At 42.8% G+C, this 12777-nt stretch overlaps 1 pseudogene; it reads right to left on the bottom strand.

Annotated features, from left to right (window-relative positions):
• Window positions 1–11: 11 nt before the first annotated feature.
• Window positions 12–12076, bottom strand: LOC113115961 (zinc finger protein 644-like; annotated as a pseudogene).
• Window positions 12077–12777: the final 701 nt, after the last annotated feature.

The following is a 12777-nucleotide window of genomic DNA, read 5'->3' on the forward strand; positions in this document are numbered from 1 at the left end:
TCTTTAGAATGAGCTGATCTTTTCGGATATTTTAAGGGGGGCGAACTAGCTCCTGTTCCAGAGAATGTGGTCTCACAACTAAGGGAAATCATCAAGACACTCTCTTGTACTGCTTCCATCAGGCTCCTGGTGAGTGTTGCATTCTGAGGCACTCTGGTCACTATGTTTCTCCCTGGATAAAAGTGTGTGAATTGATTTGTCAAGTCTTGATTGCCTTTGGACACCTTTATTCATCCACACTTTCTTCTTCCGCACAAGACCGGACTTCTCATTGGATGACAAACTTTTGTTTTTGTCCGGTGCACGGAGCTTTAACGACAATTTTGGTGACCTTGCTGTTGGTTTGCACATGATGTAAGAACTTTGCAAACAGAGAATGGCTGTTCAGTTGGAGATGGTTCTTCATCACTATTGTCAAGGGAATGGGAGGATGCCCGTTCTTCATTAAACTGCGGTTGACACGAAGCTTCAACATGATTTCCAATGATGCTTTTAGTTTTTTCTTTGAAAAGACCGGGAAAGGGAAATTGGACCTGCTGATTTATTGACTTGACGCTCCTGAAATCCATCTGATTTCCAAACAGTCAGCTCAGCCCCACTGACGCCATGTTTATGAAGCAAATGGCGTCTCAATTCAACTTCATTCATTTCGACAAAATCACACTTATTACAACTATAGTAGCGCTTGTCCTTCTCATGGGTCTTAGCGTGTTGCACGAAGGTGTTCGGACAGTTCGTTCCAAAGGTGCACTGTGGGCACTGTAATTTTGCATCTTTTCCTTCATCTTTAATTTGTTGCAACTCATTCATTTTTTTTTTAATTTTCTGTTGCTTGTCCCGGTGAACAGTTATGTGATTTAACAGTGAACTCTGATCATGGTAACACTGGCCACATTCCTTACATATGAATGGTTTTGAAGTAGTTGTGTCTGTATTACATGTAATTTGTCTGTGTTTTTTGAGATTTCTCTTGAAAACCACTGTTACTTGGAAAAAATTTAGGTTCCGCTACAGAGCATGAGTCCGAAGGCAAAGATTCTCTAATCAATCCCAACTTTTTAGTCTTGCTAATAGGCTTTTTTGCTGGTTTGGCAAATAGGTGTTTGACTGCCTCAGCAGCTCCCATTAAAATACTTGGTACGTTTTACAATGGGTGACTTTAATTTGGATGGTTTCCCTTGGGGAACGTGTCTTCTTAACAGGACTGCATTCTATCCGGCTTCCTTCACCTACGTGATCTTTTTTGAATCAAAATTCAACTCAGAGTAGATGTCCTCTGAAGGATCGACTTTTAACACCAGTTTTTCTTTACGTTTTCTTCTTTTATGGTTGAGTGGTGAAGGAACACTTCTGTTGTGGTTGATGGGTGAGGGAACGGGGGACAGTTTTTCCTCCATTTCAAGACCATTATCATCATCCCACAGAAACTTCATAAATTCTCTTTGGGGATTCCAGCTTAGCTCATTTCCATCATCATAATTATCTAATGAGTGTTCTGGAGATTCTGTATCAAAGCCCCATATTCCCCTATTCTCCACATCCTCTGCTGTCAATGTTTGCCTGATTGTTATTTCCCCTCTTTTCTGAGTGGATCAGGTCCTTCAAAATGGACGTTGGTTGTGACAGAATTCTGAGCGTGTAATGATTTAGGAAGGAATCCTGGTACATTTTTTGAAATATCCAACAAGATTTCATCTGAGATATGGGGTGAGGTGGATCCATTGACGTAAGCAGCCTTGGCTGGTCCTTCTGAGCAGATGGAGTCAATAAAACCAACACTGGTCAGGAGGTCTCCTTGGTCACTGAGTAGTTCCATGGTTTCTTGAGGAAAATGCAGTGATGGTCCTGATGAAGTTCCCTCTGCACAGAATGCCTCGCTGTTCATAAGGCCCTGAGAGTTGCTTGACATTGAAGTGTCATTTTCCTCTACTCTGGCACTCTGCCTCAAACCAGACATTCCTAGGGATCCTAAGGACCGTTTCTGGGGACAAAAAATGAGACGAACATTCATATCAATTTATAAATGAATTAATGTTAAATTAGAGACATTAAACATTAAATTATGCCAATAGCAAATATAAAGTTGGATCCATAGCATGCCCTTCTTATAGAATTTACTTTAGGATTTAAAAAAATGAACTTTTTTTAAAGTCTCTTGCACTATGTTTTAATCAGTAAAATTCTACATAAAACTATAAAAAATACATCTTCCAGTCAAGTGTAGACAATGTGCTAGAAGACAACAGCTGCCATTGTAAGGCTGGGCGATAAATTATATCATGTTGAAATTGTTTTTAAATTTCGATATTGATGATAAGCTCTGGACGTTTTTACTATATATGGATTAATCTAACAGAAAAAATAAATGTAACAACAGCCATTCAGTGCTTGTCACTAATAGGCCAAGTTTGCGTGTTCTGCGTGTCCTTGTGTAAATGAATGGCATGGTTTCGTCTGATACACAAACTCATACACATGTAACAACAACCCGTCAAAATAAATGTCTGGGTTAAACTTGAAGAAATTATTACAAAATAGGTTACTAATATTTTTAAGGAATTTCATACAACCAAGGTATTTTTTCATTAATTTTACACTTATACAGTGTTGTTATTTGTATAGGTAGATCTGTGGAGTTTAACTGTGAAGAAACCGATTATCGTTACATTCATTCTCAAGGTCTAACAAACATGTGGAAAGAATTTCCTTCTCCATTAATGGCAAATGAATATCATGATGAATATCAATATCATATGATATGATATGGAAAAGAATATTGTGATAATATTTTTGGCCATATTGACGAGCCCTTTGCCATTGTATGGCTGGTCAGTAACATGACGGCTTAACAAAGGACTAGTAACCATAATAAGATTCAACAGATTTCAGTATTTTAAATCAGTCCTCATTTATCACTGCAGAGATCTAGAATTTATAGTAATTGTGTACTTCATTAAAACTACAATGCATTGTATTAGTCAGAAATATGTTGTTTAAGAAATTTTTATTACAGAAATAAGTTCTGGTAAGTAACATTACATAAACTAGCTATATTAAATAGACTACATTCTGTCAAAATGGTGCCAGCTTCAAACAACACTACTGTATGTAACAGTAATGCTCTTATCAGCTGATCATGGTTGTATCTCTCTATTACTGTATTTCTATTGGATCTTAGTGCTGCATTTGACACAACTGACCACAACATTCTTTTGCATAGACTTGAACACTTTTTTGGCATTAATGGAAGGTGCATTAACATGGTTTAAATCGTACTTGTATGACCGCCATCAATTCGTAGCAGTGAATGAAGAGGTATCATATCCATCACAAGTGCAGTATGGAGTACCTCAAGGCTCAGTACTAGGGCCGCTACTCTTCACGCTCTATATGTTACCCTTGGGAGATATCATCAGGAAACATGGTGTTAGCTTTCACTGTTATGCTGATGATACTCAGCAATTAAATGAAGCTTGACGACGTCAGCAACCTGTCTGACAGATGTAAATGTTCTAGTAGCTGTGCGTGAAAACTGCCATCGTTAATCTTGCAGAGACGGCGAGCTTGAGCGAGGAGTTCTTTGGCGTGAGTGAGCAGGAGTAAGTATTCTGATTAATTATTTTGTATAGTATTTTAAAATGTAACGCCAGTACGCCATATTAAGTTAATTGCCTGCGAGCTTCTCCTCCTGTCTGTACGGTAATTTCTCTACTGTGCAACAGAGAGTCGAGTGGTTATGACGCAATCATTAGCCTATTTTTTACAAAAACTGTTTTACGGGGCCATAATGTAACATAGAAGGTAATGGAGCCCTTTATACATTGTCGTGTATCTTTAGAAATAAATAATGGACAAATGAAGTCTTAAAACGCCTCAGATGTAAAGTTATTTGCGAATAATTTATTTATGAATGGAATGTCAATGGGATGCTAACGCAAGTGAAGTTCTGCTACAAGATGGCGGCACGCGGCCGACTTCAACTTCTGGTCGACTTCCTTGCCGCCTGGCAGTTGTGCCCCTGGGGCGTCTGCCGTTGCTAAGCAACCATGACGTGCTCTCTCCATGTAGACGCGGAAATTTCAGCAAAGGATAAATGGATTTGCAGCACTAAAAATCGCTTGCAGTAGCTGTGCTACTCAATTTATTTCAAAATGGCAATCCATATACAGCTATGATCAGCTGTTCCCTCATCTTAGCTGAGCTTTCAACGTTGTTACGGGAAAGGATGAAGCTGATTGGTTAGTTCTTGTCACATGACCCGCGGTGCGCTTGCGGCATTCTGAAAAGTTGAGATGTTTTTAAATCGATGCGGTGCCGACGCGCCTGTTTTGGTGTGCGCGTCGCAACCGCGTCGCTTCCATTATGAGCGCGCATACTGTGGGCCTACATTGGAAATAACGAACTTGTGAATATGTGAACAGCCCCTTAAAAGACAGCGCGCCGCAAGACAACAGTCACAAACCACCGAGCTACCCCGAATCAGCTCCAGATCTCTGGAAACCATGCTAAACCATAGCAGAACCCTGACTACATTTTATGGTTTGTGATGCTAAAGAACATTTCATGACATCTCTGACAACTGTAAATTTGTGGCTACTGTGGTTTAATTATAAATTCTATCGTAAATAATTTTCTTTGCCTCTTTATTTTTGTATACTGTAAAAACTTCAACCACATTGGTTGAATATGAATAAAGGTTGAAATATTATATTAGAAGTTGTACTTATATTTTTTGTAAAGTTATCCAAAGGATTCATTAGCTAATCAAAAAAAGAACATTAGATTAATTATTTATTTTAATAAAAATAATCGTTAGAGTAATCGACTAATCCAGAAAATAATCATTAGATTAGTCGACAGAAAAAATAATCGTTAGTTGCAGGTCTAATTGTCACGGTAGGAAATCCAGTGTTTCCTCCGTGTCATGTTTTGTGGTTGTTTTTGTACTTACGTTGTCTCCATGTGCTCGTTTAGTTGATTGTGGTCACCTGGGTGTTGATTGTCTCGCTCCAGCTGATCCTCATCACCCCTCAGCTACATATACTCACCTCTCTCTCTGTCTGTTGTCAGATCCTCACTCATGTTGCAGTCTCCCTGTTGGATTACCGTCTCCCGTGTTAGTGTTCTGGATTGTGTTCGTGTTGTCGTCTTCGTGTGAGTGTTCCGGTCACTTCCTGGTTTCATCCATTGATCGTCCACACCGTCACCACCGACTTCACCATCCAGCACTTCTCACGCCACTGTAGACCTTCCGTCACCATTGCCCACATCCTGGACTGTGCCTTCATCTTTCAGTTTCGCTGTATTTTCTACCATCAATAAACAACCATTCTAATTACCTGCAATTGCTTCCTCCTCTCTTACGAGCCGTCACAGTAGGATCTGACCATCATGGAAGCAGCAGGCAATCGCTCCCCATCTCATCTAGAGGACATTCTGCAGAGAGTCGGTGATCGTATGGAGCACCAAGACAAGGCGATAGATGAGATGGGTCGAGCCTTCCAAGCAATGGTGACGAAGGTGTCCGAGCTCGCTCTCCAGGCTCAACAGCAACAACAACCGCCACCCGCTGCGCCTCCCACGCCACCCACACCGCCGATCGTCTCCGGAGGGATTTCCCAGCCCGAACCACGCCTCCCCATTCCTGAGAAATACGCGGGTGAGCCAAACTTTTGTCGATCATTTCTGTCACATTGTTCTCTACACTTCGCCTTACAGCCCCGCACGTTCACCACCGAGGAGATGAAGGTGGCTTTCGTCTTGTCCCTACTGACGGGGAGGGCTGCCCTCTGGGAACGGCGGTGTGGGAGAACCAGGACAGCTGCTGTGCATCGTTCCACACCCTTTCGGTGGAGATGAGACGAGTCTTCGACCGCTCCGTCGCCGGGAGGGAGGCGGCTAGACTTCTCACGGATCTACGGCAGGAAGAGAGGTCCGTATCCGACTATGCCATCGAGTTCCGCACCCTGGCGGCGGAGTGTAAGTGGAACGAAGAGGCGCAGTGGGATCACTTCCTGCATGGGTTGGCTGACCGCATCCAACAGGAGATCCGCGCCGCTGAACTCCCTACTTCTCTCAATGGTCTTATTGACTTCACCATCAGGATAGACAACCGACTCGACCAAGCCGACAGACGGAGGGGGAGAGTTGTTCTCGCGACCAGACCGGAGGCTCAGCGTCAGCGCTCAGAAGTTGCGGTCAGCCCACCTGGAGATTCTGAACCCATGCAGGTGGGGCGAGCTCGGCTCTCCCGGGAGGAGAGGATCAGGCGGAGATCCCTGGGACTGTGTTTATACTGTGGCAGCCAAGAACATCACATCCAGCGCTGTCCGGTAAAAGACCAAGCCCGATAGTAAAACCGAGGCTACTATCGGGTGGGATCTCTGCCAAGAAGACCTCATCTACATCGACACTCCTTCCGGTGAGTCTACGGTGGTCTACCCACGCACTTAATCTTCACGCTTTGGTGGATTCTGGGGCCGAGGGCAGTTTCATGGACTGCAAATTCGCCAGGAAGCTCAACATTCCTCTCACCTCCCTCAAACACCCCATTGCACCTTTTGCACTCAACGGACACAAACTGCCGATCATCACACAGACCACTCTACCGGTTTCGCTCATCACAGCTGGCAACCATACGGAAGAGATGTCATTCTTCATCACGGACTCACCTCTATCCCCCATTGTTCTCGGTCACACCTGGCTCCAGAAACACAACCCAAGGATCGATTGGCTTCTCGGATCTGTGGTTAGCTGGAGCGAGGAATGTCATTTGTCTTGTCTTTTGTCTGCTGGTGTTAATGTTTCTGAGTCTGTGTTTCAGGGGGAGGCAGTGGATTTGGCTAACGTGCCCGCGGAGTACCACGACCTGAGGGAGGTGTTCAGTAAGTCTCGGGCTGATTCTCTTCCTCCTCATCGTCCCTATGACTGTGCGATAGAGTTATTGCCAGGTACTTCTCCGCCTAAGGGCAAGTTATATTCCTTGTCAATTCCAGAGACGGCGGCCATGGAGAAATATATATCCAGTTCTCTAGCAACGGGGTTCATCCGCCCTTCTTCTTCTCCAGCGGGGGCGGGGTTCTTTTTTGTGGGAAAGAAGGACGGATCCTTACGACCTTGCATTGACTACCGAGGGTTGAACAACATAACGGTAAAGAATACCTATCCTTTACCGCTTATGTCTTCAGCTTTTGAGAGGTTGCAGGGAGCGTCTGTTTTCACTAAATTGGACTTACGTAATGCTTATCATTTGGTCCGCATCAGGGAGGGGGATGAGTGGAAGACTGCTTTTAACACCCCTAGAGGCCATTTTGAGTATTGCGTCATGCCCTTCGGGCTAACCAACTCGCCAGCAGTCTTTCAAGCACTCGTTAATGACGTGTTACGAGACATGGTCGATCTATTTATATATGTTTACCTGGATGACATATTGATTTTTTTCTTCGTCTCTCCAGGAACACGTGCAACACGTACGACGAGTGCTTCTGCGGTTGCTAGAGAATGGGTTGTTTGTCAAGGCGGAGAAATGCGTTTTTCATGCACAGTCTGTTTCTTTTCTAGGACACATCATTTCGACTGAGGGTGTTCGCATGGACCCTGATAAGGTTAAGGCTGTGGCAGATTGGCCATCCCCAGAGTCTCGCAAGGCCCTGCAGAGATTTCTGGGGTTCGCCAATTTTTACCGGCGTTTCATTCGCAATTTCAGCCAACTAGCCGCGCCTCTGACCGCTTTGACCTCCCCTAGATTGACGTTCAGGTGGTCAGACGCAGCCGAGGCTGCGTTTACCAAACTGAAGAGCTGCTTTGTTTCGGCCCCCATTCTCGTCACCCCTGATCGCTCACGTCAATTCATAGTGGAGGTCGACGCGTCAGAGGTGGGGGTAGGAGCAGTGTTGTCCCAGCGCGCATCCTCAGACGAAAAGGTTCATCCTTGCGCGTATTATTCTCACCGTTTATCCCCTGCGGAGGTTAATTATGACATTGGTAATCGAGAGTTGTTGGCAGTCAAACTTGCACTGGAAGAATGGCGTCACTGGCTTGAAGGGTCGGGTGTACCCTTCATTGTATGGACGGACCATAAGAATCTCGAATACATTAGAACCGCCAAAAGACTTAACTCCAGGCAGGCTCGGTGGGCATTATTTTTCGGTCGTTTCGATTTTACACTTTCTTACCGGCCGGGTTCCAAAAACATCAAACCCGATGCTTTATCCCGTCTTTTTGAGCGTTCCGATCGTACTGCTACTCCCGAGCCCATTTTACCGGGGACCATCATTATCTCCGCGCTCAGATGGGAGGTCGAATCGAAGGTTTTGACTGCCTTAGAAGGGGTAACGCCCCCGGCTCGTTGCCCACCGAACCGATTGTTTGTGCCGGAGGGGTTACGGTCAGACGTTCTCCAGTGGGGTCATTGTTCCAGTGTTGCTTGTCACCCAGGGGTTAGTAGAACTAGGTTTCTAGTCATGCAACGATTTTGGTGGCCTGGTATGGCTCGTGACGTCCACGACTTCGTCTTGGCTTGTTCGGTTTGCGCTATTGGGAAGACTTCCAATCGACCTCCAGAGGGGTTACTCTTACCGCTGTCTGTCCCTTCGAGACCCTGGTCCCACATCTCGCTAGATTTCATTACCGCCCTCCCGCCCTCTAAGGGCAATACGGTGATTTTAACCGTAGTGGACCGGTTCTCGAAGACGACTCATTTCATTCCCTTGCCCAAATTGCCATCAGCCAAGGAAACAGCGGTAGCTGTCATTGACCACGTCTTCCGTATACATGGCCTTCCGACAGACGTGGTTTCTGACAGGGGTCCCCAATTTGTGTCCAGATTTTGGCGAGAATTCTGTAAATTGTTAGGAGCGACTGTTAGTCTTTCGTCCGGGTTCCATCCCCAGAGCAATGGTCAAACCGAGCGAGCCAATCAGGATGTCGAAAGGGTTTTGCGATGTTTGGCTTCCAATAATCCTTCGTCCTGGTGTCAGCAACTCTCAATTGTGGAGTACGCACACAATTCTTTGCCAGTGTCATCTACGGGCATGTCTCCATTTAAGTGTAGTTTAGGGTACCAACCACCTAATTTTGTCAGTACGGAATCCGAGGTTTCGGTCCCCTCCGCACACGCACTAGTCCAGAGGTGTCACCGCACCTGGACCAGAGCTCGCAGAGCTCTGCTCCAGGCTAGGTCGCGCACCAAGGCTAAGGCCGATCGCCACCGGTCGAAGCCTCCCCGTTACGTCGTCGGTCAAAGAGTGTGGCTTTCTACCCAGAATATTCCTATGCGTTCCGTTTCTAACAAACTTGCTCCCAAATTTATTGGCCCGTTTTCTATTACCAAAATTATTAATCCGGTAACCGTGCGTCTTAGCCTTCCTCCGGCGTACAGGAGGATTCATCCCGTGTTCCATGTGTCCAAAATTAAATCGGTGATTTCTTCCCGTCTTAATCCGCCTGCCCCGGTTCCCCCCCCCGCCTCGTCTCGTTAATGGGGAAACCACCTATTCGGTTAATCGTATTCTGGACTCTAGACGGAGGGGACGCGGATTTCAGTACTTGGTGGATTGGGAGGGTTACGGTCCGGAGGAGAGAAGCTGGGTTCCTGCTCGGGACATATTGGATCACCACCTTATAGATGATTACAATCTACAGGTAAAGCAGGCTGGGAACGTCAGGTGACGTCCTAGGGGAGAGGGTACTGTCACGGTAGGAAATCCAGTGTTTCCTCCGTGTCATGTTTTGTGGTTGTTTTTGTACTTACGTTGTCTCCATGTGCTCGTTTAGTTGATTGTGGTCACCTGGGTGTTGATTGTCTCGCTCCAGCTGATCCTCATCACCCCTCAGCTACATATACTCACCTCTCTCTCTGTCTGTTGTCAGATCCTCACTCATGTTGCAGTCTCCCTGTTGGATTACCGTCTCCCGTGTTAGTGTTCTGGATTGTGTTCGTGTTGTCGTCTTCGTGTGAGTGTTCCGGTCACTTCCTGGTTTCATCCATTGATCGTCCACACCGTCACCACCGACTTCACCATCCAGCACTTCTCACGCCACTGTAGACCTTCCGTCACCATTGCCCACATCCTGGACTGTGCCTTCATCTTTCAGTTTCGCTGTATTTTCTACCATCAATAAACAACCATTCTAATTACCTGCAATTGCTTCCTCCTCTCTTACGAGCCGTCACACTAATGACATCACTGAATTCAATGATGAACTGCTTTTAACTGTCATTTTGCATTATTGAAACACTGTTTTCCTAATGAATGTTGTTCAGTTGCTTTAACGCAATGTATTTTGTTTAAAGCGCTTTATAAATAAAGGTGATTTTTTTTTTTATGTCTGCATATTATTGTGGCAAGTTGCAAAGTAACTTGGCCACTGTTGACCATGTACACCTGCTTCGTGCAAATATATACCTGGAATAATAAACCAATAGACTAGGTTTAGATAGATGACTTTTTTTTTTTAATCCATGCATGAACATGCATATTTTAAAACATGCATTTTTTTTTCATTATTTGTGTTTAAATTATAGCTGTCAAACAATCACTTTTAATCACAGTTATTAACCTTTTTTTTATTCCACCAGAAAAAAAGTAAATTTCTACACAGCGCTGTTTGTTCACTCACACTGTCCTCTTTATCTCATCAATACAATGATATATCTCCTCATCAAATCTCGTAAAGCACACAAACCAATGTTAAACTAAATAATTATGCTTTTATTATCCTCAAAGTCACTCTGGATAAAATTTCATATATTGTAAATGCAGTTTTAAAATAAACAGATTTCACAAACTATAAATAAACAAATGGGAAATGCACACTGAATTCAATTTAAATATCTCCTACACTTTATGGACTTAACAGTACATACCATGGGTATTAAAGATTTTTTTTGCAATTCACATTTGTAAATACAATAGTTTCGTTTATGGGTAATATCTATACTCAAGTGTATATGATAGTTAAATGTTTTAACTGTAACTTATATTTTTATGTTGTTCTAATATAAGTGAACTTCAAAACACTATTAATAAAAACACAACAAAAATATTTATTTGGCCAATCATGACAGCTCAGTACTATTGCTGGTATGCATGCTACATTTGACAAGCTGATTAACAATAAAAATTTAAAGCAAATTTCAACATTAATGAATTTGTGTCTGTGTTTGTGTGTGTGTGTGTGTGTGTGTGTGTAAGCACCCCCTTCTGGTTGGACTTGAATGCTTAAAGAAGTGAAAGTGGAAATTACACAAAACTAGACGGTGTTTAATCTAATAATACTATAATAACACTATTATAGATGCATTAAACATTATACTTGATACTAAGCAGAAACGTGGATAACAACTACAGGCACTACAGTGTGCATAATTATACAGGAAGGAGTTCAGATTGTTTATGTGCATTATGACACACTGTACAAAAATAAATATATAAAAAAGTTGTCATTATTGTACAATGAATCACCAACAGATAGCAGAAGAAATGTCTTCTCGTCATATGACAATGATATATAAATCACATGCTCTGAGAAAAGTACCTATAGTCAAACATGTATGTCTGCATGTATAAACGACACGTTTAAATGCATAAACAGCTGTCATTATATTATTGTTGTTGTGCTCCAAGTTCTAAATTGGTTCTATATTGCATAATTATTGGTTCACAAAACATTATAGCATGCATTCAACCTGCTACATATTTAAGCACAAATAGTATTTTTTTTTTTTTAATTCAGAGTGACAGTACAGATCTACATTTACGTTCATTAATTAATAACATGAAATATATTACTGACATCTTTCTGGCATTGCTGCTACTACATACTATGAGAGTGTGCTAGCAAGGTAGCAATCAAGCCCCATTATGTTCAACATCAAGCTTAAAACCACTTGCCCCTAGCAGAATACTGCGGGCCTTGGATGGTTTCACCTTTTAATGTTGTTGGCAAACGCAATTTTAGCCTACCTTTATGCAGCTGCGACCGTGGACAATAACACTGAAGTGAAATCATTTCATTTTTGCCTGTTCAAGCTTTCCATCTATTGCGAAGCCGCCATATTTGCTCGATGGTCCACAGACAAAGGCATTGCGATTCACTGAGGGGGGCTCCATAAATTGTATTAAATTTATTTTAAAATAATGTTAATATTGTGATTGCCCCACGGCAACTACTTATTTATTATAAAATCTTACACAACATAAACATGTTGGATACGTTAAATCATAGGAAAATTAAGTATTTGTATGACACATGTAAACAATCCCTCCCAAACAAAAAGTGGACTATTCCAAATAGGTGGCAAGTAGAAGTACTGACGGTAAAGCGAACAGAAGAGCAGAAGCCGAAAGAATGGCAATGGCACTCTCAACCAATTATTGAGAACAAAATAACGTTCATATCCCGGTGAACCACAGCTAAACGTTCTGTGTTAAGTCATGAATGCATATATACATCAGGTTTGAACTGGGGAAACACAACTAATTCCTTAAAGGTGTTTCCCCCCGTCGGCAGCCAGCTATTAGTATCATACAAAAAAATGTAAATGCGTTGTATTTATGAACTTAAATATATTATTGCTTTCTGTTCTTTAAACCGTCGAAATATAATATGTAGAGACAGATCAGTTTATATGATCTATTTTCTGTAATCAAATGATTGTTTGATGTCTTCGTGATAATCCTAGCGCCTTCAAAAGGGCACCAGTTACAAATAGTAGCCTACTCCGCACAAATAAGGTTTTGTTGAATAAATAATTACGTATATGTACTATTTTTA

This window comes from Carassius auratus, chromosome 2 (assembly GCF_003368295.1).
Source record: "Carassius auratus strain Wakin chromosome 2, ASM336829v1, whole genome shotgun sequence".
Lineage (NCBI taxonomy): Eukaryota > Metazoa > Chordata > Actinopteri > Cypriniformes > Cyprinidae > Carassius > Carassius auratus.